The sequence below is a fragment of the Anguilla anguilla genome, chromosome 1 (assembly GCF_013347855.1).
Source record: "Anguilla anguilla isolate fAngAng1 chromosome 1, fAngAng1.pri, whole genome shotgun sequence".
NCBI lineage: Eukaryota > Metazoa > Chordata > Actinopteri > Anguilliformes > Anguillidae > Anguilla > Anguilla anguilla.
The window spans coordinates 26770844-26797505 of record NC_049201.1 but is presented as its reverse complement, the minus strand read 5'-3'; the positions used below and the strand labels follow the sequence as shown (position 1 = coordinate 26797505).

General features: G+C 41.3%; 1 protein-coding gene across 2 annotated transcripts in view; it reads right to left on the bottom strand.

The window, feature by feature from the left end:
- Positions 1–26123, bottom strand: part of tmem121aa (transmembrane protein 121Aa) — a 47288-nt gene extending 21165 nt beyond the window's left edge. The window contains exon 1 of one of the 2 annotated variants that reach the window (XM_035410747.1): positions 25709–26123. The gene's annotated coding sequence lies outside the window, so the exon portion shown is untranslated. Of the gene's footprint in view, positions 1–25369; positions 25443–25708 lie in introns of those variants that run through there. The other variant, XM_035410756.1, reaches the window with a different exon arrangement.
- Between the last annotated feature and the right edge of the window lie 539 nt (positions 26124–26662).

Sequence of the window (26662 nt, the reverse complement as noted above, 5' to 3'; positions counted from 1 at the left end):
GAAGTTAGAAGTTCATTACAGTCCTTTGAAGGATCTTTTGATTTAATTTAATACTTCGGTTAAAGATGCAAGAGCAAAGGACCTCTCCAATTTGATAACTGAAAATAGTCACAACCCAAGAGTCCTTTTCAATACCATTGAAAGCATTGTTAATCCATCGACAAAATGTTATCTTGAATCTTTTTTTGAGTTATGTGAAAAGTTTATGTCTTTCTTTGTCAGTAAGATTAATATCAGAGGTCTGATTTCTCCCCCTCCAAAAGATGTAAATGTTGTCCACCAGCAGATAGTTGAGTTCTGCTCTTTTTAGTCTTTATCACGTGAGGATCTCCTAAATATGCTGTAGTAGCATGCATGGAATCATCTTCATGTCCTAGGAATATTGTGCCTACTACACTCCTAAAGGAGGTTATGGAAACTATTTATCCTGATATCCTCTCAATTATTTACAGCTCTCTGATGATGGGCTCTGTTCCTTCTTGTTTTAAATATCCCATTGATCTTCCTCTTTTGAAGCAATCTAATCTAGATTCCTCTGTCCTAAACAATTATAGGCCAATCTCAAAGTTGCCATTTCTTTCAAAGGTACTTCAAAATGAGATTTCAAAGCAGTTATTGGCTTTTATGTATTTAAAAAATTCTAATCCGCCATTCGTGTGATGCATAGCACTGAAACTGCTCTTCTTAAAGTAACTAACAATCTCCTTTTAAATGCAGATAATAGTGCTTGATCTGTACTGATTTTACTAGATCTCAGTGCTGCTTTTGATATGGTTGATCATTCCATTTTCACAGGCTCCCTAGAGACTGGGTGAGCATTAATGGCACTGACCTGAAGTGGTTTCATTCGTATCTCACCAGCAGGCAGTTCTCAGTTTCCATTGGTGAGTTTGTATCCTTTCCAGCCCCCATTACATGTGATATCCCTCCGGGGGCTATTCTGGGGTCATTTCTGTTTTCTATTTATATGCATCCACTTGGCCATATAATTTCTAAACATAGCATATCTTTTCATTTTTAAGCTGATGACACACAGCTTTACCTCTCTGTCCAGCCAATGAAATGGCTTGGTTAGCTGCTCTTTATGATTGCATTTTTGACATCAGTTTATGGATGTCCCAAAATGTTCTGCACCTGAACAGAGATAAGACTGAGGTTGTAATTATAGGTCCCAACACTGAGACTTAGTTTATATCCCATAACCTAAACTCTCTCTGATTGGATGAGAAACACGCCTCTCAGAACCTCTGGGTTTTTTTTTTTTTTTTGGGTCCCTCTTAAATTTTGAAACTCTAATTAAAAAGGTAGTACAATCTTGATACCATCAACTCAGGAACATAGCTGAGAGGCCATGTTTATTTTGTTCTTACAGTGTAAAAGTAATTCATACATGCCTCTCATTACGATTTGATTACTGTAACTCTCTCTGTGCCAGTTTAAGTAATCTTCCACTGTCTAGGCTCCAGCTCATCCAAAATTCAGCAGAAAGAGTTTTGTTTAATAGCAGTAAAAGGACATATCACCCCAATCCTTGCCAAACTCCACTGGCTTCCTGTTATCTTTAGAATTGCTAAAAATAATTTTTTTATTAATTGCTTTTAAAGCTTTGCATGGCTTAGCACCTACCTATATTTCTGAACTTTTAGTGCCACATAGCTCTTCTGGGAGATTCTTCAGACCCTCACAGAGTGATCTGCTTATTGTCCCGTGCTCCAGACTAAAAAATAAAGGTGTTAGATCCGTCTCTGTGAGGGCTCCCAAGCTCTGGAACTCACTCCCTGTTCACATTAGAATGGCAGAGACAGTTGACAGTTTTAAGTCACTTTTAAAAACACATTTTTTTAGATTGGCCTTTGGGTGAATTATGTTTTCATTTTATGTTATTATTCCTTTTACTTTATTGTGTTTTTCAATATTCAATATTTCAATCTTTTTCAATGCTATCTATGTTTTGTCGGTCTAATTTTACCTTTTTACTTTGGTTTGTTTAATCATCTTTTGTCTCTTTTCGTTTGGAAAGCCCTTTGAGCATCATGTTCTGAAAAGCTCTATATGAATACAAGTATTATTAATGTTGCTGTTGTTGTTATTTATTAAAAGTTTTTACCAAACATTTAAAATGCATAGTTAAATATAAAAAACTGCCTTTTATTAGGGGGTGGGTCACCGAAAATATGATGGCTCATTATGTGGGTCATAGGCTCAGAAAGTTTGCTGTAAAGCATTATTTTTCTGTAAATATGGCCAGGATTCAAGCAATATTTGTAATATAATTGCTCTATTCCTTCTCATTTCATACTTACAAATGAATGCAAGTGCTTTTTTTATCTATATATATATTCTTGGATTCAAAATTCATTCTCTTTAGGATAATGGCATTCCATAATCTTTTTAATCCTTGCCATTTTTCCCCTTAGTCCTATCCTGTTAAGTCCTCACTCTTTGAGAATCTACCCTGCTACAGGAGAGGGGGGATACTTTAATACAGGGGGTTACAAAAATGTCTGAGCCCACCACCCACTTAATGAGAGAATGCAATATCTGTTACACATCTCAGAGACTCACAACCCTGGTCCTAGAGAATCCCTGTGTATACGCTGGCTTTGATCCATCCTTAATTACAATTGTTGAAGCATAAAGAGTCGTTAATTGTTTTTAATTAGACACTTTTAATGTCTAATGAGGGATGTCAGAAACAGATATCCATGTTACAAGAAATTCATATTCTGTATTTATTTAAGGATTTTTAATGAGTCAGATCAGTTCTTAGACAACTAGCACTTTAATTTTCTGTAACGTGCTGTGGCACGATTCCTTTTAAAATAGGTTATATTTTGCATTGAGTGACTGATGGACCAACAGCTGAAATTTTGTAACATCCTATACGCTGAAAGTCTGGACATCTGGTCATTAAAATGATAGCATTTCTGGAATATTAAGAGGCTATATACAAGGTGAACGGTAACAAGCCAGATCTACAGTGTGTTAAAATCAGCACAAAATTATGGCACATTTTCATTAACCCTAATTAATCAAGATAATGGTTGGAATGAGAACCCAGCACAGGCAGGGGTTATCCTAGGACCAATGTTTGGAACCCCTGACCCATCATATTAAATTGTAGCCTTATGTTCAAATCAGACCTGGGCCAGATAATTCCTTGAAAATGTTTTAACCCTTTCGATGCCAGTATAGTTCCTGCAGAAACCTCCATTCTTACCTACATTCAGAACAAAATGTTTTCCATATTGTTTAATATTTTTGCATTTTTCTAGTTACACAGTATGTGGAAAATTTTCTAAATGTATCCACATCGAAATATAATGCAACAATGTTCACATGCACCTCTCCATCACATTTACTTTGCATTTAGCAGACGCTCTTATCCAGAGTGACTTACAGAACGTTTTACATAGAATTTATGTAAACATTGCATCGATTGTTTACATTGAATCCATTAATACAGCTGGATATATACTGAATGCAATGCTCAAGGGTACAACGAACTGGGAATCGAACCTGCAACCTTTAGGTTACAAGATCATCTCCTTACGCTGTATACTACACTGCTGCCCATCACATGACACCACGGCGTGTCCTGACTCTTTGTGAAGCGTACAGGCGTAGCATCTATTTAGGCACACATTTCTCAGCAGGGACTCACAGAAGCAGGGAGCCAGTCGTGTGAAGATTGACAGCCTCTTATCTTTGCTGCTCAGTCCTTCTGGACTCATTTCAGTCGAGAAGGTCTTACCGGAAGCTGCTCTGACACATCCTCTGGCTGTCAGATGCTGGAAAGCCAAGCAAATCTTTCATCTAAGGTTATCCTAGATAAATCAACAGCTCTCGGATGGTTTCACTGTAGAATCATCTGTGCCGTATGTCAACAGCCAATTCAGTTTCATATCTGTATGTCAATCTGAGGTATCAAGGTTCTCATGACTACTGTGTCAAAAATATCTACTGACCATGAGGATATGGAATCTTACACAGCTGACCTTCTTGCTACCCCACACATGTATTTATTTATTCAGTTATTAATAACAGATAAAAGTCTCAATGGCTGTGAATGTGCTCCTCTTTTGCATAGTGCTTTCTCACTCTCAAACCTATCAATACTTACTGATACTTCTGAATTACAAATTTTATATGCCTCTGAAAAAAATGTTGTAATCAAAATATTCTTACTCTATGTTAACGACAGTTGGTATGATGTCTACTATTTAACAGCAAAAATATGGAGTAGGCTTAAATGTTCTAGTTGGGTTGATAAAGATTTGCTTGTATTTTCTTGTAGGCCTATCCAGAATGTTCACATCTATATTATCTAGTTCCAATAATGTTAGATATTTGTTTCTTATACTGTACAAGGAACATTTTCCTACAATCTGTGTTTTGTGTTTGTCCTAGCAAAGCATCACCACCTGTTCTTCCCAGCAAACCAGGCACCTAATTAATGCAGGAGACAAATTAAGACTATGAAACCTTTAATTAAGTGCAAAATTTGGGGCATCTGTACTTCAAGCCCCAAGGCTATCTCAGAATCAGTTCATTAATGTGAATAAACTGTCACAGCATTAGCAAGTAAATATTAAACTGAAGCAAAATGACTGATCAAATATAAACACAAGATGATATTGACCAAATGTACACATTGATTCAAAAGATATCAGACTTTCTTTTATAAAATGAATATTTGAATGAAATAGCCAGTGATAGAAACATACAGTACAATGAGTACCTTACACAGATTTTTTTTTTTCCTACCTGTTTATAACCCTCCCCCATTACAGGCTTTCATTTTAAAAATATGCTGTGCGCTTTCATGGTTCTGATATTATTTGAAAGAGCACGCACATGGGACCAGAGCGAAATAACAAGAACCAATAAAAGGCTGACCCTCTCTATGACACTGCAGAACATACAGGGTAATAAAAGCCTTGATTTCGAGCTTTTGTTTATCTTGCACTGTTCTCTGGTATTTCTTTTCCCCCCACAGCGAGTCATGAAGATATCGGCAAGGACTGGTGGAAGTATGAAACTGGGGAATTAAATGGCAAACGAGCAATAAAAATTAATAACTTTTTTTTAAACGTATAACTGTAAAGCCCTTAACCCTTTAACCTTCATATAGTGCTCACTGGCACAGAATTGTGATATTTATTATGAAAAGGAACAGTCAGAGAATATACAACACCTTGGTGTTCGTTTGAATCTGGAGGAATCTCATAATAACTGCATTATTGTGGCCTATTGAGTCAGGCAGGAATAACTGCCATATACATTAGAGAATTCATGCAAATGTGCTTCTCGTTGTATGAAAGAGTATTCCAGCCTGCTGTGAACATTGGTAATATGCTTATGTTCCCATGGGTGGCAGTGAATTAAAATAGTTTTTCTCTTATTTTTCACAAGCATCAGGGCCATCTCTTAATAAATGCAGAGATCATTGTTATTCTGTCTTGTATTTGGATTAACCGCTGCCTTCAAGGCCAATGAGGTCCAAAGGCGTGAGACAGTTACCTCATTTATCCACGGGGCACAAGGAACTATGTCCTCATGCAAACTCACACCAGCTGAGGAGGTGAGCCAACATTCTAATCGAGATGAAGACCTCACAGTTTCAGTCTCTCATACGGCAATTAGCCTACAGTATTTACATTACTTTTGCATTTAGGTATTTAGAAAGTGCTCTTATGCAGTGTGAATTATTGCATTAATTATTGTCCCTGACATGAGCACAGTGCCATATTACGACGTGGTGTCCCCATAAAAATGGCTTATCGAGCAAACAGGCTAACTTTTGATCCCTGAGGATGGGCCCATCCGGCCAGTGATTTAATTAAGGCCTGAAAGACAAGGGACTCCATGATGAATGTGCTCTGGTAAGGTTGAGAGAAACCTCCATCTCCCTTTTGTTGAATGGTATTATTTACAATAAACCCCCGCCTCCATATATCTCAAAATAAACAATATGGCTGTGTAATGTATTTTAACCTCCCCATCCCTCACAAAAACCGGTTTCTGGAGGCTAGCGAGACCTTTAAATGAGTTTATCGCAATAGCCTTTCGCAGTAGGTCAGGAAATGTTACAGTAGTCCAAATTATTCTCAAATGGGTTTTCATTATGCCTGTGGAATATTTTTGTGCCGACTCGGTCCCCGTTTGATAAGAAGCCTGTCATTTGCCGAACGACTCAGCTGAGAGAGACGGAGAGAGATGCGGAGCACAAATTTCCAGGGGAGAGACACACAGGCGTAATTGCTTCGAACAGAACAAGCTCAAGGCTCATGGGATAATTTTCCAAATGGGTGTGCTTTGAACCGGTTGTCATAGTAAGATATAGCTGCTCCGTTTGCTGCAGCTTTTTTTTTTTCACCCACTCGTTTTGCATTTCCAGGCAGGAGAGCAGCTCTTTGCTCAGATTAGCTCTGGATCCTCTGCCCTGCTTTGTTCAGCAGTGAGGATTTCGTTCGGCAATGAGGATTTGTGGGAGCCTGTTTTCTGTCTGCCCCGACCAATTTGACAGAGGTCTGCTTTTCGTTCGAGGCCGTTGCCCAAACATTTAAAGTTATGGTTCCTAGGGTTGGCTGGGTAAGGTGAGAGCAAATGCCTTCTCTGTGGTTGTGCATGATGTGATATGTTAAATCATATAAATATCATCCACTTCTTTTTTAAAAGCTAGTTAAAGCTAGTGTTTCTACAAGACAGAATGCATCAGAACTCCAATGTTTAGCATATCCGTGGTCTTCAACCTTAGTTCCGTAGAGCCACTGGCCACAATAGTTTGGGAGCCATGGTTAAACAAGGTTTGGCAGCAACATTTTATAAAGCAAATAGGATTTTTTGATTTTATGCCATTTCTCTTGATGAAGGGAAATCACATAATCCTCAGATTTTACAGTGAGGTTCATAAAATAGCACACATTTGCAATGTGAATAGGTGTCCCATAAAGGCCAGTGGTTAAATCATGTATCTGAGTGGCGGGAATAACATAATGAATATGTTGTGTTTTAACACTAGCTCTCCTGAAACTTGACATCTGCAAGTAAGTTAAAAAGATTACACCACTGTGATGTATCAAAATATACCAGGTCAGAAGAGATGGCAATATAAGTATGGCTATTTACATCTATTTTTGTTTAATTTCTGCTCATATTTTAATCAAGCGGTTGTTGCTGTTTTCATTTAATTTGAAGCATTCATTTTTTACATATTGTGTGTTGTGCATATTGAGGATATTTCTGGCGTATAACCACAAACAAGCATTTTATGCTTCTATTTACATGGCTAATAAAATAGTTGGAAAAATGAATAAATGAATGAGGTTTAATTAATCTTTTCCAAATAATTTAGTTTGCATGTAAACACATTGCTTAAGTGGAAGGTTTCTTTAATATGCATTTATGCAATGAGTAAAAATAAATATGCTTATATTTTTAATTCTTACGCTTATTTTGTTTTCTTAAGTGCTGTTTATAAACTTAACCAAAAAACTCATTTGAAAATTCAAGTTCTATTAATTTAAATAAATGAATGGCCATTTTCTTCTTCACGGACATGGTTAGGCATAGTATGTCATCTTGAAAATAATTGAAAAGGGGGTTGTTTTCATTTAAAAGGAGAAACACAGCAACAGTATTTGTTTTCAGATCTTGGTTGAACCCAAGCCATTATCTTTTCATATGGAAAATAAAACATCCTCAGTCTTGCTGACTGGGTAACATTTCTTCCAGGCTCGGAAATGTAAATCGTTGTTTGCAGCCTCTATATACTGTATAATTAATATCCATTTATATCCTGCAAGAAAACATGTACTGCTGCGTACATGCAGTGACCTGGAATGTTTTTTTTCGCAGAAAGAAATTAATCTTCAGTATCTGTCTAAGTGTTCAGTATCATGTTCTTTTTATATGCTCTCCCTAAAATTGAATCAAACAGCATGCAAAATGTGAATATGGGTTCACTAGATTTCAAACGGTAGATTTTACAGACAATAATATTTTATTACATTAAACATAACACCAAAACAAAAGGCAACGTGCTTCCAAGACAGAAAAATTAGATGCACATAAACTTGCAGTTGAAGTCATATGACATTACAGTCATTAATTAACGTTAATGTTACTCTCAAGTCTGACATGCATCACAAAGGGCAAGAGCTGGTTTGAGCACTTTCTGTGTTTTGATTGACAAACCTGTCAATCAAACACTGAAAGTGCTCAAACCAGCACAGTCATTCAGCTGACCCTCGCTAATTGACTGATTAATTATAGACTGCTCAAAAAGTATGCCCTTTTTTATTTTAAATGACTAGAAAAAGAAAAGGCCAGGTTTTCTACCCCGCCATACTTAAGAAGTATTGGTATGGCCTATTCATGCATATAAAGATGCATGTACTGTACTGTACAATGTAGAAAAGTATAATTCAAACCTAATGCACATTTGGATTCAAACGGCACATCACTGGGAGGCAGTGAAGAACGATGGTGAGTTTGGCAAGTGCAGTGGGGCTGAGGAATTGCCAGAAGACCAGAGGCTTCCAAGCCCTGAGGTAAAAGGTCGGGTAGATGTGATGGATTTTTTCATTTATTTTTTCGCTCTCTATGTCTCTAAATTTAGAATGCCCCGTGGCATTCCCGAGCCAGTCTGAACTCTGAAACTCCCTCTGAGAGGGCACAGACGAGCGTGTGCTCTCCCCCGAAACGCACGCTGCCGTTGACCACAGCTTCGTCTCTCTCTCTCTCCGTAGTCCGCCGGGCGAGCTGCGCGGCGCCTGCGCCAGAGGAGCGCGCTCCACGCTAGCTGGCGCGGGTAGGCCGCGGGCACCTCGGTCGAAGGAGGGGGTCGCCGCAGCGCGATCAGATCAGATCACAGTCACTCCCAGCCAAACCGGTTCCCTTTCTTCACGGGCCGTTCCGTAGGGGCCACCGCCACAGTCGGCGCTGGCGTGGGGAGGATTTAATACCCGACCGTGCATAAATCCATACACCGAAACAGTGCCTTATTAGGATGAGCTACCACCTGGCCAGTCTGCTGATGGATTCGAGCTTGCAGGGAGGCGCGCTGTTGATTGCCTGCTAACGGGCCTTGTATTTGATTCAAGCTGCGATAAGCCAGAGATGAGACAGCAAAAACAAATTGTAACTGAACTACAATCAGTCCCAATTATTACAGTTAATTACCACCTCGGATGCCTTCGGTTGTTTCAGGTTGTCGTCAATCATATACGACCGAAATATTTATTTCCCTTCCCATTAATGTTTATGAAGGCTTCAACACAGTCTGTCATATCTGACTCATTGAAGATTGAAAAACGTTGGCACAGATATCAAACTTGTGTCTGTTTTTTTTTTTTTCTTTGACAGAGCTGAGTATATCGTAATGGAAGCTGAGAGCTTCAGCTTTCTGATAAAAAAAAAAGCGATCCTCAAAAGCTCCACTTTGTTCATCTTGTACATAATGAGCATGAATTAATCTCTCGGATAATGGCAAGTAACAGGTTTTTCTGTTAATACCGTTATTCTGGTGACATAATTGTACATTCTCGAATACTCTCCCTTTATTATGCTTCTGGCCTACAATTACTATGCAATGCTATTTGGCATAATCTTTCATTTTAAAGCTTTCAAAACTAAATTGATTATAAAAGGGAAACCTATAATTGCCTTCCCAGCATTATTACCATGAATGCTCAAGTTGTAGATTGTGTCCTAAGATTGAAGTTACATTTGATTCGAGACACTTTTTCTTTTTTAAATTGTGCTGGAGGAAATAAAGTCAAGGTAAGGTTTTCACATTAGAAGCAAATCTTGCTATTCCCTAGCAACAAAGCAATCACATCTCCAAGCAACATTTTATTGCAGCACATAATCATCTTAATACTCTCCACTCTACATTCTCCATACTGTTTGTCATGGAGCACTTTATTTATAATGAAAACTGGACTATGTATGCCGTTCTCTGAATTACACAGAGGAGCTCTTCTTGACTAGGTTCTCTTGTACACCCTGTACAAGAGAAAATAACATTGGTACAGACTTGTTTACAAGGACTTTTTAAGAAAGCTTACAAATGGAAAAGAGCTGCACACCAAACTAATTTTGGGAGAATTATGGTCAGAATATTTATTTTTCCTCTTTTGTAGGCACTATGTCATGCATATGACATAATCTTCCCACCTAATTATACTAATAATTTAAACATCGTGACATACATTTGGAAACAAAATGAAATTCTTGCATTCATTCATTCATTCATTCATTCAATCATTCATTTGACTATTTATTTGCACCGTAAATAGAAACATAAAATATTGTGTTCTTGGTTGTAAACACACAAATGTTCTCATTGTGTACAAAATACACAAGCCATCCATACATTGATCCATACCCTCAGAAACTATTACGCACGAATACACAATGCATTTTTTTTTAATTTGCAATTACAGTATGTCATATTATCTCTGTACAAAACGTTTTCATATGGGGAATTAATTAAATAGAGTCCCACTGAGTCCACTGAAAATAACTATATACTGACTGACTTAAGGATTTACCACATTCCACCTGGCCTTAGAATATGCTATTGAGGTAAACGAAGATGGAAAAGTTACCTCAAATGTATATGTATACAGACAGCACTATTTATATCTGTATCTGTTCAACTACTGAAAGAATCAGTTTCTGCGTCTAAACAGACGTGGGTATGGCTTAAACCACGAGAAAATGCCAGTTTTCAAGCCTAACATGCATCGTCATTGCAATTGTTGGGCTTGCAAACCTGTGATTATGACGTATAACAGATCATTTATTTTTTAAAGCTAACAAAATGTTCGAAATGATTCGCCATTGTGCGCCGCTACATTGTATATCAATCTCTTGTAAGTACTTATAATTGGTTTCTTTTCATTACGCTGTTCCTTCAAAATTAACTGACTTTAGATGGCCAAACATGCAGTTATACAGCTAAATGCGTACTTCCAGGTTTTATCATTATTCTATTCAATTCAATTCCATTTTGTTTCTGCAGTGATTTTTACAAAGACAAGATTATCCGGGGAGGAAGCTTGCTACAGAAAGAGAATACATCCTCCGCTGGCCAACCTGGTGTCAATAGTTAAAGATAAGCTAAATGGCAATTGAGAGGTAATGCGGAACCTATTTGAGCAAACAGAAAACATGGTTGGGCAGATTAGAGGTTGAGGTATTTAAAGTAGCTGCAAAAACAGAAAGTCCAAACAAAGAAATGTATATTAATATGCAGATCATGAAGGGTGAAGCAATGCATCTAGGCTGAGTCTGCTTTAATCAGGGAAAGGTTGGAGCATTGGAAAGTGTGATAATTTGTGCTTCATTTTAATTTCTGTTTTTGGCTGGACCGCAACAGCGGGCCCAGCCCTACAAACGCGAATGTCTGTGACTGAGTGAGTGATGAAGTTACACCATTGGTCGGCCTGATCACAGGTGTTAGGTCCAGCCATATACTGGGTTTTGACCTGGTCTTGTTTTTTTTCTATAGAAGCAATGGCTTTCCACAACTTGTCAGGGAATGAAAAAGGGGAAGTGTTCTAAATATCATTGATCAACTTCAGGATTTAAAAACATCCCTGTACACTTTGTTATCTGTGAATTTCATACACACCCCTGATATACAGACTGAAATATGCCAAATGATTACAATATAATTCATTTTAGAAGAACACATAGATTTATACATTTTAAGAATCAGCAGTCACGTGGCTGTTGGGTGGCTCATCCTGTTAAGGCAATGTTCAAGTGCATGGATGAGCCCTGTGATCTGGTATTGAATCCAGACCAGCTAGAGTGCAGACTCTGGCTGGAAGTCCTTCAGGGTAACACACAACTGGCCCTAGCGCTGCCAGGGATGGGAGGCTGGGTTTCAGTCAGTTTTTACACCGGGCGAATGGGGGCCCCCAAATCCAAGGGTTGAGTCACACATGATGTGTCTTCCACTGACTCAGATCTGTGTGAGTCTGGCTTACAAAACAATGTGATTTTTTAAAATGTCATGAAACATAAAGTTGAATTAAGTAACGAGAACATGATGCACTGTTTATCCAATAATAACAGTCCTCTTTTCCCGAACATCCCCTTTGAGGCAAAAGGGAGGGACATGTAGGTGAGAATGGGGCAGAGCTTTGGAAGGAGGCTGGCCTAAGAAGCAGGGGGCGAATCAGAGCATGGAGTGAAAGTGTAAATCTAAATGGAAAGTAATGTTGACGGGCACAATGAGAGGGAGACCTCCCCGCAGTTAGTCATCGTGTCATGACAACGTTTCCTGCTGGCCTCCATCAGTAACCCACAGATCTCCAGCTCAGGCCCATTGATTATTTTATAGTGTATTTTCTGCTGTGCAAAGTTCAGCTCACAGAGGCTCTGATGAGGCATGAGACAAAAGGCAATTATTCAGGAACTTTACTGGATTTTCACTATGGCTGAAGTGTGGAGAAGACAGTGATTGGGCAGCTACTATTTCACACAGTCTGTACCAAACCATCCCGTTTGAAGGTAGGCCAAGCACACTGATGGTTGCCATTTAGGTTAATGAGATGAAAGACCCTTATTTAAGAGTCTAGTTTTGCTGAAAATCATTGGTTGAATATTTTAAAGACACTGTCTGCAACCAATTCACACACTCCACACCAAACTCCACAGTTCAGATAGAGAGAGATAAATTGCGCTGATGATTATCATTTCGGTTGATGAAGTCAATACCTTCTTTTTGAGAAGAACAGGAAATGGATCATATCTGACCTTTACTGGTGATGATGTCTTTTCTAACCTACAGAGAAGAGGTAGAGACAGACACGTTGTTGCTTTATACTGAACATTACAGGCATTTGGCAGACGCTCTTATCCAGAGCGACGTACAACAAAGTGAACAAACTGTTGTCACTGAAAAGATAGAAACCAAGTGCAATTTGATGCTCATTCCAGGTAGGGTGGGCAGAAAAGTAAAGTAGTAAAGTTTTGTTTTACAATTGCTTGAACTCATTTTTCAAAACTTGATATCGATGCCCCAAACTGTGTTGTGGTTTGTAAGCTGTACACGTTTTGCCATGTTAGCATATAAAATGTAAAACCCCCCACAACTTAAGGAAAAAGAAAAAAAAAACTTATGTGTACTCTGCATTATCTGTGATATTCAGATGCGATCCTGGTACACAGACTCAGATATGCCAAATGACTCAATATACTTCATTTTAGAACTATACATGAATTTATAAATCGGCAATTGTTTCCATATCACATGCCGTTCCTAAAAAATTTTTAATAACCACAATTATCTTAGAAATCAACAATCGCATGATGTTTGGTGGCTCATCCTGTTAAGGCGCTTTTAGAGTGCACGGGTGGGCCCTGTGATCTGGTATTGAATCCAGACCCGGTAGTTCTAGCCATAAGCCCTGCAGAGTAGCATAAAATGGACTCTGGCATTGCTAGGAATGGAAGGCTTCAGTCCATTTTTGCTGCTAAGCTGCACTTGAATTGCCTTCCACTTACTCACGTGCCATGCCTGTGTGCGCCTGCCTTATAAAATAGGGTGACAAGCAGCAGCAGCAGCAACATCAAGTGCTTCGGGGGAGACCACATGCTTCTCTATGCTGTCCTGAATCGGTAGTGGAGGTTGCAGTGATACGTGCTGATGTACATACAGTATACAACTGGGCATTTCATATTGGGAAGAAAAAGAACTGTAGCGATTGTGAAAGTTCTGTGCTTTACTGCACTCTCAAAAAAAGATATTTTAGTCTCTATGGAACCTGATTAAATTAAGCTTAAATAAATAAAAACACTACAGATAATTAAAAGCCCCTGCGTTCTGTATTCAGGAGTTGATTCATGGCCTTCAATCCCTGGGCCAGCTGGAGGAGGGAAGCGGGGCCAAACCACAACAGATCCTCAGAATACATCTGTGAGCCTCCACCACAGGGGGGGGGGGGAGGGCGACCCGACCAAAAATCAATTTATGGAATTAGCCTGCAGGCTTAGCCAATGGAGTTTAAGGCCTCTGGCTTTCAGTTCCTCTCTCTCTAGAGATGAAACTCTGTGGCTCTGTGGTAGGTTTGCCCCTGTCTGTCACCGGAAGCAAAAACAGGACAGGTAGTGGGTTTTTTGTCTACTGATGTCCGGGAGTGACTTTATCTCTGCGTGAGACTGCTCTCGCTGCCTGTCTGCTAGGAGATATCTCCTCTCTTCCCAGTGGAGAAGACTGTCTGGTGACATGTCTCTGCAGATGCACAGAGGACACAGGGAACCAACGAGGCTCAGTCAGTAAAGGTTGAGCCCCATTGGTGCGTTTCAACCATGTGACATTGTAAGCACGCCCCTCCACATTTCAATGTCGTGCAAGACCGGCCTGGACCGCAAACAAGTGCAAGTAAAATGGAGAGGTGGAATATAACAAGCCGTTTCCATAAGAGCTTTGTGGTCACGGGTTTGAACCTGGGCTATGTCAGCAGCTGACTAAGAAGGGAAAACCAGCAGCAGTATGCAGTTGGCTTACGGGAGGCTTAAGCCATCTTGGGTTTTGGGGGGTTAATCCAAGTATAACCGCATTCTAGCGACTCTCCAGGCACCCACAGAAAAACCATTTGCCATCAGTCAGAGATGTGCTTCTCCATTTGGCACTGGAGAAAAGAGTTTTATTGGACGTGCCAGTGGTTCCTAAGCGAGTCTTAATAGCCATTGAGCTGGTTTGTGTTTGATGTGAGCAGCCAAGTGCTTTTCTGCGGGCTTATTTCAAAAATATTTGTTGATATTTCCCCAGAAAGCCTGCCTGGCCGTTTGATTTAAGAAAGTTTCTCACCAGATTACATTGAATAATCAACCATGTTGAATGCACCTTTTGTAAAAATGTAAGCTGTGCGGAAGTGTCTGCTAAGAAAGCAAAAATAAAAAAAAGACCTATAAATAATTTAAACCAAAAAAATCGATAAAAAGCGGTAAAGCAATTCCGCTTGGCTTTTTTTATTTTTGAGGTATCCTGATTTTGGAGAAACTAACGGTGAGGCGTGAATCTCAGCTGGGGGGTGACATTGTACCCCTCAGCGAGGTACTTAACGTGAACTGCATCGCTGAAAATAACCAGCTGAATAAATGTATGTAATAATGTAATCTGTGGTAAGACTGTTTGTGAAATGCCAAAATGTAGATGAAATATGAGGCTGTACAGGCTGGGCAGCAGTGTGGAAGTCATTTATTTTAGTCATCACCCACGTTTATTTATTTATTTATTTATTTATTTATTTATTTTTGTTTGTACCCTGATGTTTTTCTGTGTACATTTAAGTTAAAACTGTAATAAATATTTTTTTAGGTCATGAAATCTAATTAAGTAACAACAACATGATCCATTGGTTACCCAACAATAACAGTAAATAGCTCTATTTACTGTTATTTAAACTTTAAATAGCTCTATTCCCAGACAACGGCCCGAACATCCCCTCTGAGGGGAAAGGGAGGGGCGGGGCTTCGGAGGAGGCTGGCCTAGGAAGCAGGGGGCGAATCAGAGCATGGAGTGAAAGTGTAAATCTAAATGGAAAGTAATGTTGACGGGCACAATGAGAGGGAGACCTCCCCGCAGTTAGTCATCGTGTCATGACAACGTTTCCTGCTGGCCTCCATCAGTAACCCACAGATCTCCAGCTCAGGCCCATTGATTATTTTATAGTGTATTTTCTGCTGTGCAAAGTTCAGCTCACAGAGGCTCTGATGAGGCATGAGACAAAAGGCAATTATTCAGGAACTTTACTGGATTTTCACTATGGCTGAAGTGTTGAGAAGACAGTGATTGGGCAGCTACTATTTCACACAGTCTGTACCAAACCATCCCGTTTGAAGGTAGGCCAAGCACACTGATGATTGCCATTTAGGTTAATGAGATGAAAGACCCTTATTTAAGAGCCTAGTTTTGCTGAAAATCATAGGTAGAATATTTTAAAGACACTGTCTGCAAACAATTCACACACCCCACACCAAACTTCGCAGTTCGAATAGAGAGAGATCAATTGCGCTGATGATTATCATTTCGGTTGATGAAATACCTTCTTTTTAAGGAAACCAGGAAATGGATCATATTTCACCTTTACTGTTGATGATATTTTTTCTAGCATACAGAGATGAGGTAGTGAGAGATGCACATTGTAGCTGTATAGAGAACCAAAAGAATGTCACTAAAATGATACGAATCAAATGATGGAGCCATTAGATCATCATTCCAGACAGTGGGCTGAAATCCATTCATCTATCCATCCATTATCTTTACACACTCACCCTGGTCAGGGTCACGGGGGGTGCCGGAGCCTATCCCAGCATGCATTGCCTTGCTACTCTGTGAAGTGTCTTTGTGAAATTTCTCTGTATAAAGCACTATACAAATAAAATTGAATTGGGCGAGAGGCAGGAACACAAACCTTACCACACACGCCAATCCCTTGCAGGGCACATTCACTATTCACTCACACACTATGGGCATTCACACCCTATGGGCAATTTAGAATCTCCAATTAGCCTACCTGCTGATCTTTGGATGAAATAAGATAGGTGGAAACGGGAGTACCCGGTGGAAACCCACACAGACACGGGGAGAACATGCAAACTCCACACAGAAAGGCCCTGGCTGGGATTTGAACGCAAGACATTCTTGCTGTGAGGCAACAGTGCTACACACTGCCCCACCGAAATCATAACCATCCTAATAATTATTTTTTATTCTGAGCTGTTACAGTTTTGTTGTACAATTGATTGGACTAATTTTCAAAATATCATCTCAGCGTGCCAAACTCGATAAACAAGTTGTAAAACTGAAACCTTAAGACACATTTTGCCGTCTTAGCATATAAAATGTAGAACTCCTGATCACTTACACAAGTCTTTTCATAAAACTGTCCTGATTAAAGACCTATGTTTATTGCTCTTTATGCAAAGTACTCACATTTGTGACACTACTGAAAATAGCCTTGTCTGTGTGAGAATGCTAAGAAGCTTACTTAATCACTACATGTACGCATAGCAAGTCATGAGGGACGAGGGGGGCATTAAGGGAGAGTGCTGTGCGTTTAACTGCAGTCCCGCCCACATCACCAATAGCGATTTGAGCACGAGGCTTCACGAACTCCATAATGGATGTGGCTGTCAATCAATGACCCATCTGAAGGAATCAAAAAGCTTTTTTTGCTTCATAGTAATGTGCAACGATTGGCTCAGATCAATGAGGCAATGACAGTCACTCTTGTCAGTTGCACCCAAGTGTCCCCTGTGGGGATAAAGTTGTTTGGGTATTTACCAGGAACTACCTCATCTTTCATCTTTCTTTTCACTTGAACAATGCATGAGGGAATGAATTAAATAAATGAATGGAGGACTTACGGTGATTAATAATCATGAATGAATCATTTTTGGGGTTATTGAAGACTCACTTCCTATCATAAGTAGCCTGCACAACCAAGAAACAGAAAAATCTGTTAAATTGATCATTCAGATGGAGTAATCGGAGTAGCCAAGTGCGGCTAAAATGGACCTAGCAGCAATGACCCTCCCTTTGGTATGAATACCACACACCTTTCTCCCAGTAGCCAGCCTTGGTTGTCAGGCTGCCAACTGAAAATCTGCACTGACACACAACCGCACCGGTACAATGGCCTTCACACTCTCTGCCATGCTTGCATACCTCCTCCCCTCAGGCAGCAATCCTGAATAGCTCATACTTTGTTCTTGTTCTCTCTCTCTTTCTCTTTCTCTCTTCCTGTCTTCCTCTATCCCTCTCTGCCCAGAGGGGTATGTCCACACGCCAGTACGTTTTGGCTCTTGCATAGTTTCCATTCAGAATCCATATAATACTGTGAACATACCAGTGGAAGTCTGTATTGTATCTTTTGTAAATAGTTGACATTTTATTTGTCAGAAGCACTGGCTTCCCTATTACACAGATTACACACAAACTTGAACACATTAGACATATAATATCTTCTAATACATATACTATACACTCACCGGCCACTTCATTAGGTACACCTGTTCAACCGCAAACTGCACCCGTTAACACAAATATCTAATCAGCCAATCACGTGGCAGCAACTCAATGCATTTAGGCATGTAGACATGGTCAAGACTATCTGCTGAAGTTCAAACCAGGCATCAGAATGGGGAAGAAAGGTGATTTAAGTGACTTTAAACATGGCATGGTTGTTGGTGCTAGACAGGCCGGTTTGAGTATTTCAGAAACTGCTGATCTACTGGGATTTTCACGCACAACCATCTCTAGGGTTTACAGAGAATGGTCAGAAAAAGAGAAAATATCCAGTGAGCGGCAGTTCTCTGGGCGAAAATGCCTTGTTGATGGCAGAGGTCAGAGGAGAATGGCCAGACTGGTTCGAGCTGATAGAAAGGCAACAGTAAGTCAAATAACCACTTGTTACAACCGAGGTATGCAGAAGAACATCTCTGAACGCACAACACGTCAAACCTTGAAGCAGATGGGCTACAGCAGCAGAAGACCACACCAGGTGCAACTCCTGTCACCTAATGAAGTGGCCAGTGAGTGTATATCTATCATATATGTTTGGTAGCCATTGTGCAGGGTTTGCGTGTACAGGTACTGATTTCACCATTGTCTTATGGCATTAAAACAACATGTTTGTTCATACTGTACTGAATTAAAATATACATTCTTTCGTTGTTCTTTTAGTTTAAAGATGTAAATGACTGCACATGTCTGTTACTTTAACTTTGTAACTGAAAAAGCTGACAGAAACTGTCTCATGTTTCTTTCTTTAATCTTTACTTCTGTTCACCAGTCTTTCAGAGCAAGTCACATTGCTTGCCTCTAACCTTTTGCTTCTTATGGACTTAGTTCTGTATACATACTTATGTTACATAAGCAGACTTTTCCATTGTAAATTCACTGCACGGAAACCATTTTAGCCGTCTATTTGAAATCAACATAGAAGGGATGTCCTTGGAAACAGGTGAGGGAAAATACCTGTTAAATACTTGTACAGCTGTGCAGTTAACCACACGCGGAGCGTTTCGATGGCCAGTATTGTCACTGCCTCGCCGTATTAGCGACGGGCATTCAGACATAATGACCGGGCTTCTCGGCTGGTAGACTGCCGCGTGAAAAGGAGGAGGCGGCTGAAAGGATGCATTTCAACAGAGAGCACACGTTCCCCGCACTCCCCTGGCACGAAAGGTCAGCATCACGATGATGTGAGCAGGCAGGCAGGCATTTCAAATCGGGGGTAATTCGGAAACGGAGACGAGCTAGGTTAACAAAGCAGGAATTTAAAATTACGCGGAACGCAAAGAGAGAGAGGGGGGGGAGGCAGAGAGAGAAAGAAAGAGAGAGAAAGAGAGAGAGCGGTCCTTGGTCCTAAGTGGCGAAAGTCATCCACCAGTGGGACGACCTACAGGCCTGTTATTGCTCCCGTTTTCGCATCCTCTGTCTCAAGGAGGGAAAAATCGCGAGCGGGATATTTCCCGCGAGTGCATGATCGCCGCTTCCCTGACATGGCGGTCCCTGGCATTCGGCCCACTCCGTGGAGCCAGGCGCTGATGTCGTCCTGCCTCTGCACCTCCTTACCCGCTGCCAGGAGAGGAGAGGACCCGCATTCCCCTGCTCTACTGCCCAGCGCCGCCGGGGGTCCCGCGCGGTCGCTCGAAGCCACGCGACGACACGCCCGGAACGAGCCCGCGGGTTCCCCCGTCCGCTCGTTTTCGAACGCGCACCTCCATCGAGGATTCTGAAATGGCATCTTACGATTCACCATGGCAACCGCTAAATTGCGGGTCTCCGTGGCACCACGTGGTGAGACCGAGGCGGAGACGGCATCGGCGTAGCAGAGCCAGTCCTCCCATAATTCAGGCCCACTGTGGCTTTTTAGCTGTCACATCTGGACAGGAGCCTTTTTTACAACACAGATTTCTCCTGACCTGGTTTGGCTGTATTCAGTGTGTGGTATTTATATTGATTTTGCATCAGACAAAGGGATACATTAGTGATCTGAATACCCACAACAGTAGTGTCATAAGGGTATGGCCTGGAGAGCAAACATGCACACACACGCGCGCACACACACACATGCACACACAGGCACACACACACACACGCAGATGCACATGCACACACACACACGCAGATGCACACACACACACACATATAAGCACACACGCGAGCTCACAAACATAATAATGCTTGTCCGAGGTATTTAATGGTATGCATCAATAAAACGTATTTCCTTGAACGCTGTTGGTTTTACAGCCTCATCAATACAGCAGTGATTATGAGCGGCCTATATTATGGGGTAAAAAGGCAATCACATTTTGCATCGCATTTCATTTCTCGCGCTGACCCTCTCTATTTTTCCACAGCCACATCTATGGCCGCACACATGTGGGAATAGCGTGGCGTGCTGTAATAACCGGAGCTGTTGAAATGCGTTGCGCTTGCTCGCGGCGATATTAAAGGCAGGCTGCGCTGAGGAATCGGGGGGCAAGCAGCGGCCCGAGACCAGGGCAGGAAGTGCCTCGGCTCCAGGGAGGACGTCGGAAAAAAAAAAACACCGCCGGCCCGAAGTGCGGAGAGGAAGTATGGACGGTTGCTGTATTTGTTTGTTTATCAATGTGTTTTCCTTTCCCCCCCCACCCCACCCCCCCCCCCCCCCAACCACCACCCTGGTCTGCACTGCATTAATCAGAGCTTGTTTCCGCTTGCAGTGGGCCGAGCTACCAGCAGATCAAAGATGATCAAGGGAAATAAATCTGTTCACTCCGCATCCGTTGCATGAGGAGCATCAGTGTTGATGTGCACATTTACTGCAGCACAAGCAGAACTAAGTCCTTATATTACACACACACACACGCGCACACACCCATACACATGCACACACACACACACACACACATACGTACATGCGCGCACACACACAAACATACGCATATTTATATAAACAAACATACTTTATTGTACATTTTTGTTTGACTGAATATTACTACATATAATATATTATATACATTATATGCAATTTTTTTTCCAAAATACTACCAAAAATTTGAAATAATGTCCTATTCGGTCCTACTAATGCTTTTAAAGGAGGATTTGGAACATTGTGTACAAACAGTCCCATTGCTGTGGCCTAGATCCAGCAAAATCTTTTTTTTGCAGGTGAATAATATTTTCTGTATGCTTTCCTGTTTGTCACAGCCATTCTGAAAATAGGACAGGTGTTTCCTTGTTCTAACTTCCAGTTGCTATCCCTTACAATCATCACTTTTTCCCATCCCTAATTTTTTTTTTATCACATAATGTAGAAATTTCAGTATATGCCAAATTAGAGAGGTTCCAATTAAGTATGTAGTTTATTGAAGGGATTAAATGCCTTATTGCAATGTTCTCCAGGGAAAGCTAGGCATGGCAAAGAGCACTGCCTGGCTTTATACTTTGCAGGTCCACCCATGATGGCCAGTAAAAATAATCCAATCACTTCCCTGTCACAGGAACAATGACCACAACCATGCTAGTACACAGAATAAAATGTCCTGCAGAGATATAAATGAACTCCACTGTCCAGAAACCATTTTAACATACAACACCTTAAAGAGACTACGAAGATTATATGGTCCACAGTCCTTAAAACACCAAATGATATACTATACATCAGTCTGTCCAAAAACCGAAACGACTGTGGGATCCCAGAAGTGACATCGCACAGGGGAAAAGCAGGCAGCGACACAGCAGACATATCCAAGCAACAAGGGGCCAAATGGCCTCTCTCCAGTAAACTAGTCAAGCGCTTCGCTTCGCACAATGGACATGGCAGATGTCCGCAGCTACACTGTGGCGGTAATTAGCTGGCTGGGGTGCCGTGTACTTCCTGGGGTCGGCGTCGCCATGCTAACAGGGCGACATGTGAGCACGCAGGGCCGGAAGGCGGAACGGCGCACAGCCGAAAGGCCCCTCCCCTTGAGCCTGAAGCGTTTTACGCCCCGAACCCGCGGCGCCCTCGCATCACAGCGAAAGGGAGGCGGCGGCGAGTCGCGCCGGCGCATCTTTGCTCAAATCCTGACGCTCTTTGACAAATTCCGCTGAGGCAAAAGACGTTTCTCACGACATTTTTCTTTTCCTTTTCTCCGAATCCGCAACGCCCGACTTTATTCGCGAGCCGACCCGACCGCCGCGGCCTCTTTTCCGTCGCGTCCTCTCGCCCGAAGTGAGTCTTGCCGGATGCCACTTCAGCCGCCAGAGCTGCGCGTTGACTGCGTTGGAGGAGTGCCCTACACGGGCAGCTGTTGCTGGCGGACTACGAGTGCCTCATTGATTGGAAAAGGTGAGACTGTGCATGATGACTCATGCACAATCTCAACAACTGAAACCCGCACCTCTCCGGGCGAAACCTGCAGCAAATTGTGCGATGTCCCCGGGGCCTGCCAGACGCGGTTGACACTCGTTGAGCGCTAGTCTGACACCGGGCCGAGGGGTTGCATCCATGCCGCGGGGCTGTGTCTCGGCAAGATTGTTTTCCCAGCAACCTCTCGTGAAAGATGATGATGTAGATTCACAGGTATCCACAACCTCTCACAGGTCATTATCCTCAGTCCCGAGAGAGAGAGGAGCACGTCTCGAGGTTCCCTCAGCGTTGCCTGAACGTTTCCTCAGCGCGATGGCCTCATTTCAGCGAGACTTAAAGTATGGCAACGTGAGGCCATATATAAATCCAGCCCCTAAAAATCCGTGCGAAAATGTATTTTCTGTTGGACTGTGCTAATGATGAAAAGCTTCAATACTTCAACAACAGAGAACAAATACCTGAGCTTTCGAAGTCATTCTGCAACAGAGGTCATATTAACACAGGGTATTTTTTTTCCAAATGAAAAAGACACAGAATCGGAGCGCCTGGTGCATTTTAAAAACGCAGGTGTAACCGCCGTGACATTCAATTCGGTTTTGTGTTGAGCGGCCTCGGTATTGATTCGCAAAAACTGCGCATAATTTTAATATCCAGCTGGCAAACAGATGGATTTATGTGGCTCGTTTAAACTTATCCCGGATACAACAAAAAAAAACGCGCACAGAATAGAGTATTGTGTCTCGGGCCGCCCAGCAGCAATGTTAATCGATTGGCAGATTTCGACTTGCTTGCTTTTCTGTTTTGACTGTGACAGAAAAGCCAAAGGAGCATGCAGATCAGGTGAATGCCGGAGGCTAGAGCAGCAGAGCTAACGTTATTTTGTCATATGATGCAGGCAACGCCTGTGTGAGATTTAGCTAGCTAGCCGGCTAGGAATAATGCTGTCCTCAATTGTTTAAGTACCTCTTGTTACAAGTAGAAGGTATAATAAAACAGTTTTGTAGCTAGCTAGCCACTTAGCTAATGCTAATCCATGGTTAGCTGTCAGCAAACCAGCAACATTCTTGCAGTAGACAGCCAGGACACTAAACACTTTTTTTCTGACATGATGGGAGAGAATATGCTGTTTTAATTTTTTTGTGAGTTTTCATTCATTCGTTCATTTGGTCTGCTGCAATGATGCTATTAGAGTAATAGACTCAAATGAAAACCTGTTAAAGAAACTTACCATGAAGGCGAAACATGGCAGCTGCAATTCCATACAGTACCTTGCCAAACTTAACTGTTTTCTGCAGCATCAGCCAGAACACTGCTATCATGCACTTGTATCATGAGAAATACTGTCTATGCAAGGCAGATCTGAGTATCAGTTGGACAAGTGTAGTGAAAGAACAGGACACAACTGTGCTCACCCAGTTCTTATGCTACATTTGATTTCATGCAAATATACAGCGACATATGCTAATGAGGACCATCTTTAATATTGGCATCATTATGTTTGGCATTTAACTAACAAAAAATGAGTCTAAGCATATCTTCCATTATTTGGATTCTTATGTGTCATAATCAGTTTGTCGTTAACTGAATTTATGCTTGAAAATAATGAACAAGGATCATGTGAATAGAGAAATTTCTCAATGTTTCAGATTCTGCCTTGTCCAAAGATTATATTCAACTGACTTGAAGATTCAGTAAGCCTGTGCTGGGAATTAAAGTTATAGTGATTATCAAAGGTAGTCTTAACATGCATCAAGGAAAAGCCAAAGGTTCTCTTTTTAATAACCAATGTCGCTGGCTTTGTCCAGTCACTGGTTGAGCCAGGCTTCACATAAGCAATACTTCCACCACCAGTTTTAGATCACTGTTCAGGATGGTATCATTGTGCTTAGACATGGCCCTGTATTCATCTGGAAGCCACTGATTTTACATGAAGTCACCTCTGCCCCTTAAATTGTCAAACCACTCACAGCAAATAAAAGCTTGCTCTTCATTGTCCCTGAAAAGGCACTTAAGAAGGAACATTTATTAACTCTTCGGATAGAAATGTGAGTGTGGCATGCTGTGGTTTAATTGGGAACAAATTGAGTAAGGTTATTAAAACTGTACTTATGATACAATTAGCACATCACTCACGGCGGAACAGTCGGCAATCTGAACTAAACACCTGATTTGTAGCCAATCCCTGAGGGTACACTAAGTGACAGAGATCCATTGTCATATTTTAAGAGGCACCTCCGCTTCTTCATGCAATAAGAGTATCTCCGTATCCCACTGACACGTCAACAAAAGGTAAATGAAAAATCTAATGAGCTAAAACACTATTAAGGCATTATTTATCTTTTGCAAAACGTTTAGAGAAATTACCGCATATATTTTAGAACACAATTAACCAATTTCATTGAAGTGGCAGTAAATCCTCATAATGCTTTTGTATCACAAAGTATAGAGTGGAGAACGATATTGGATGAAACATTTATATACTCAGAACTGTAAAACGCAGTTTCAGAAACCATCGAATAAAGTGGACGTGGACAGAGTGAGGAGCAGCACGCCGGTTAAATGCAATGGATGCCAGCTCCCTTATTTTAATTCCAACAAATTATTACTCACAGACGACTGTGACTCTCTGCTTTTAGCGCGAAGCCCCCTGCAGTATTTATAAAGCGGGCTTGAAAGGGATCGCGGGCTCGTGGCCAATGCAGGAAGCCTTAACTTGTCGCTGACTGGCTCTGATATGTGTGCCGTTTCGGCCACGAGCTCCGCTGCTGACTTGACACGCGCTGACACCAAGATTAATGGTTGACTGAAATATACTGGGTTGATTTTCTCCACGCAAACACCTTAACCCACGCGTCTCAGTATGTGAACTTTCCATCACTTTCATCGGCTGGGGTTACATGCACATACAAATACATTGGTACGCCTACATTCAAACAACCACTGGAAACCAAAATATATGTATAGCTTACATATTAATTGAAACCAGTGCCGATACATACCAGCCAGCGTTACTCTGGAATGAATATTCCACTATAACTTGGAATCGCAACGAGAGGCAAATGGAAGCACTGCAGCGCAGCTAAAACTAGAACACAGACTCCCAACCGAGAATTACCACATACCCTACGATACGCTTACATTAGTGCATAGCCTACATGGTCTTTCTGTAATTTACTAACGCAAACTTTGCTCATTTCATAGCAGTACTTTATTTACTGATTAAAATTCATTTTGTTATGTTGGTCGAACTACTAAAATAGATTACTTGCCTCTACAATAGCGCAATGATTAAACTATTCCCTTGCAAATGACTTTACTAAAAAGCACCCCTATCTTACCGCTGGTCGTTGTCCAGAGTGCTGATCCCCTATATCCGGACACAGGCGCTAGGTGGTGATTTAATCCGTTTTGATGCGCACAGATGTGAGAAGCGATTCAGTATTGTGGTTGGGTGCTTCTAGCTGATAGGAGACGAAATCGTGACAGCCATCGAGAGATATGGCATGCAACCCTTTTGCGGGCTGGCTTTGCCAGTCCAATTCACGTTTCCTTTGTATTTTCTTCTTTCCCGGATTCTCTCTCTCTCTCTCTCTCTCTCTCTCTCTCTCTCTCGATTATTCTCCCTCCACCCTCCCAGCAGAGAGAATAATTTATTGCCAATTTGCTTATGTAGAGAGACCGTCAGCTGCCCGCTTTCCCTCCCTCTGTGCTCCCGATGCAACAGCTTCATGCGGACTCGCGCACAGTGAGGTATGTGATTTTCTGCGCTGCAGAGTTTACGTGGCTTTTTAAATCTAACTGTATAAAAGTATATCAAAATCGCACTGTGCCACGACTCGGGATTGGCTGGTCAAGCGAAACATTAAAATGTATTATTTGATTTGTGCATTTATATAACAAAAATAAATACATGCAAAACTGTCGTTAAAGTACTCTGTGGTTTAACCGCTATTTTAAAACGTGCTAATTTTAAGTCGTGTACCACTATTATTTTTAAAGATTGGTTTTTGATGGTGAGCCTTATTAAACATTCATAGCGTCAAAAGAAGTCCCGGGAGGGAATAACTCATAAGCAGATGTCCAAAATTTTAACTGAAAGGCAAATTGAAAACGTAAGAGTTATATCCGGATATAGCCTACAAGCAGCGAGAGGAAGGGGAGGGGGGGCGCGCAGGCCATCTTCTGAGAGCAGAGAATATGAGTCAAAAATGACAACGAACACAAATGAGCCTGTTCCAGAAATGTAGGCTACCGCACAATTAATCCTTCAGTGTGGTACCAATAGTAGCCTA